This window comes from Thamnophis elegans, chromosome Z (assembly GCF_009769535.1).
Source record: "Thamnophis elegans isolate rThaEle1 chromosome Z, rThaEle1.pri, whole genome shotgun sequence".
In the NCBI taxonomy this organism is placed as follows: domain Eukaryota; kingdom Metazoa; phylum Chordata; class Lepidosauria; order Squamata; family Colubridae; genus Thamnophis; species Thamnophis elegans.
Window position 1 is genome coordinate 80085217 of NC_045558.1, and position 4446 is coordinate 80089662.

Consider the following 4446-nt stretch of genomic DNA (forward strand, 5'->3'; position numbering starts at 1 on the left):
ATTATTTTATTATTCTGGTATTGTGTGTGTGTGTGTGTGTGTGTGTGTGTGTGTGAGAGAGAGAGAGAGAGAGAGAGAGAGAGAGGGAGGGAGAGAGGGAAGGAGGGAGGGGGTGACAGAAGGTTTTTCACAATTGAAGGCAGATACATTGTGTAGGTTTTTTTTAGCACAAGATGGAAATAATTTTTGCAGCTCATTTTTCAGATGTTTGGACTAACAGATGTGGAATGATTTTCCTAATTTTCTTGTGACCATTACTAATAGACCTCAAGCCTCATGAAAAAGGGCAAAAGACTTATTGAATCAAGAAAATAGCTAAGCATGTCAATGGATTTTATGCTACCAGACTGAAACATACAATGACATCTCCTAAGAAACTAACATTTATGACTTGACTATCTTTTTCTACCAAAACAAGTCAGCATAAAGTATTCTATGATATTTGTTACCATGTTAGTTTAAATCATGATAGGCTAGTAACACAAATTATGAATACATGATTTCTTTCAGTGTATCGTGAATATTCTTCCATATATAGCAATATCAAGTATATTCAGATTAGATGTGCAAATTATTAGCTTATTTATAGAAGCTTTGCTTTATGTTGGGGCAGATGAGATAAGACATGCTTAAGATCTGAGGGCTTTTAGAAGATGGCTAAGACATGTTTCTATCCTGAGTTTTTGGCTCAGGATGAACACAGTTTCCATTTAGTGGGATACAACAAACTTTATTTTCTGATCATCATTGTTTTATGTAGTAGTGTATATTGTGGGATTTGTTTGTTTTCTTTGCTTTAAGGTGTCCTTTTTGTATTTTGTTTACACATTTTTAAAGCAACACAGACTTGATTGATCAATCAAGAGTACTTTTCTTCAACCTGTTTTTTTGCCCCTGATATTGATCAAGATCATACTTGTTTTAGAATTAAGAATTTAGTAACTGGATTAATGCAATTAAATATTCTTAATTGTTCAGGCAAAATAACTGAAAAACGTTTGTGTTTGTAAACTGCCTGGTGTATTTTAGGAGCACAATACAACTTTTCTGTTGAAGAAATCCCTTTCAGAGTTAGGATTTTGTAGAGATCACACATAAAATGGTCTTTCATTCTCAGGAGTAGAATTTGATTTCTGATTGTATTTAATTATCAGAGAGCCTTCTTAGCTTGATAGACTTTTGACTTTAATGTAATTTCTCTCTAATTCCCTCTCACACTGGCTGATGTACTTAATTTGTGATTTGAACTAGTTTTCCTTTACTTTTTTAATTATGTCTAATTTGTGTGCATTTCATAAAATGAAACTCTTGATCATCCCTCACCACGACTGAAAAATAGAGTTAGATAACAATAAAGACACACACACAAACCCCAAAAAAAGACAAATAATGGTTTTGTACTAAAGAAGTTGCATATAGGTAAATTTCCTCTAGCTTTGTTTGCATGACCTGTTTCAAGGGAGTGATTAGTGTTTCATACAAGAAATGAAACCCAGTCGGCACTAATATTATAGCAAATTAGTCCCTCATTCAGTCAAGTGAATTAAGCACAAGACTAAAATAGGCTGCATTGATTAATATTGCTGTCATTTCCATCAGATATTATGTAATAAAGATTTGAGCATAATCTTTCCTTTAAGGTAAATAATATCTTATTATTTATTTCATAAGGCATTTCAGGTATTCCTGTGCTTTTCAAAAGAGTGAGGGGGATGTTCTTAGAATGGAAATATTCTTCCCACAAATTCATATAAGCCACATGGTTGAATTTTGAGTCACATTGTTGGTCATTCTAACATCTGTAGATGAGGAAGAATTTCTTAAAAACTATGAATTGGCCTTGCACTTCCTGGCAATCTATTTCAGTTTGCATCCTTTGTTCTTTTGGCTGCGAACAACTAATGTGGATGTCAAAGTTGCCACTTAATTCTCTTGTGTCCATAATTTTCATAAAATTTATTACAGCTAGTGACAGATAACTAGAACATTAGATGGGCCTGTTTCTATAAATCTGGTACTAAAGAAGAAACAAATGTTGGCATTTTAAGTTAATTCTCTACTTTTCCTTAATATGAGAGAGAGAGTTAGTTTGTGGAGCTGAAATGTTATCACCTGCTGATTTTTTTTGTTCTGCCAGGTTCACAAGGTTGTCATTAATTGCCAAGCAGGATTTATTGCACATCAGGTTGCAAACCGCACCCTGGAATTTACAGGTTTCAAATTAAGAATTTTTTTTCCCACTTATTTTCTTGTACATCTTTGTAAGTAGCTTCTTCTAATATATTTATTTTCATTGTATTTATCTTTTTCACTTCATTAATGAGACAAAATGAAGAGAAATCACTCAGTAAAATAACCATTAGATCTGAATGTTTATTTTGTGCACACTAAAAATAGTCCCTGTCCCTATTGTCTAATGTATGTGTTTATGTGTGTGTATAAATACTTCTTAATCATTCTACATTACAAAATAAAGTATGAATTTAAATTTATTTATTTTATTTATTTTTGAATGCTGTTATGCTGTTTCAGTCATGTGTTTATTTATCTTCAGTTATGAGAAAATAAATTCTGGTTCAGTAATAGGAAAAATGTCCTAATTATTAGAGCAATTTCACAGTGCACCAAGTGAAGTGATTCTGTTACCTTCCTTCAATGTGTTTTGAGTTTATTGCCATCACTAAAAAAAAAAAATCATTTGAACAGAGAATTGGACCTGATGATCTAAATCAGTATATCTCAGTCTCAGTAGTTTTAAGATGTGTGGACTTTAACTCCCAAAATTTCCATGCTGGCTGGGAAATTCTGGGAGTTGAAGCTCATGCATCTTACAATTGCTGAGACTGAGATACATTATTGACTGCCTCTTTTATTTTCTTCCTTTACTATTTTATTTTATTATTTTATTTTTACATTATCTAAAGAATTAGGAAGGAAGGAAGGAAGGAAGGAAGGAAGGATTTGAAATCCCTAAAAGGTTAAGTATGCACTATTTAATTACTTTTTAATAAATTTAATTATTAATTAAATTGCTTTGGAGTTCAGTACCAAATTCTGACAAAGACTATTCTGATTTCTGCCTAGTTTCAGGGGTGGGTTCCTGCCAGTTCTAACTTCTTCTATAGAAGAATTTCCACAAATCTACAGTGTCTTTTAGAACCGGTTCCAGCTCCCTCCCCGCTGCCCCCCGCCGGTCCGCACATCATCAAGATGAAGAGAGAGTGGGGGTCAGAGCCTGGATGTTGTGATGAGATGACGTGCGATCTCAAAGCTCTGAGATCAGGAAGGTTACATCTTGCTGATCTCGGGGATATCGCAAAATCTCCGAGAAAAGCAGGTTTAAAGTCTAGAAATATTTTTGGACTATTTATAAAGATTATTAATAACAATAATAATTATAATAAAAAACAAAACTAGCTACAGTTAAGTTTTAACTAATAGGGGGAAAATGTTATGATATGGGATATAGTTAAATAAAGAAAGGATAATGATAATAAATTATATACATGAAGGATTAGAAAATTTTGGTATTAAATATTATGGATGTTTATCTAAAACAGGATATGAGGATTTAATATTAATGGAGGATTTTACAAATAAGTAAATGAAATGCCAGCATGTGGTTATGTATTAAATTTTGGTATATTTAAGGATGAAGAATGTTTAAATAACTATAGTCAAATAAAAGTGGAAGTATGATGATGTTAATATAGTAAATATTTGAGTTAAGATATTTGAATTAATATGAATTATATTTGTTGACGGTGGAAGAGATGCACAAAAGCCTTTTGTAACCAGCTGATACACTTTCTATAATACGTAAAGAAGGAGGAGTTGTATGTTTGTTTTGAAAATAAAAAAAAATTTAAAAAAAAAAGATGAAGAGAGAGAGGAAGAATTCTGGGAGTTGAAGTCCACAAGTCTTAAAGCTGTCAAGTTTGAATACTCCTGATGTTTTTTTTCTAAAGGGTTAGGGGTGCAAGGGTCTTGTAACTTGACAGCTTTAAGACTTGCCTGCTTCAAATGCCAGAGTTTCTGAGCCAACATTTTGGTTGCTAAGCAAGAGCGTTGTTAAGTGAGTTTCACCACATTTTACAAGTTGGTCACACTCACCCAGTCACAAGACACACTCCAACTTGGTCACATGGCTGGCAAGCCACTCCTACCCAGTCACATGGCTGGCAAGCCACTCCCACAAAGCAGGCCACACCTATAGAAGAGGTTCTAAAAAAATTGAAACCCACCACTGCCTAGTTTTCTCAATTGTTCATTACATGGTTTAGTTTCTGTAGCTCCATTTGGTTCCCAGTAATCCCTTTGCTCATTTGCTGCCATATTCACAGTGTGATTCTTGATTCTATTTTCCAGGATTTTCTCAGATATTGATGTAAGCCTGATTGGTCTTGATCTGGTTTTTTTCCTTTTTGAAGATCAATTCTTTTCCAA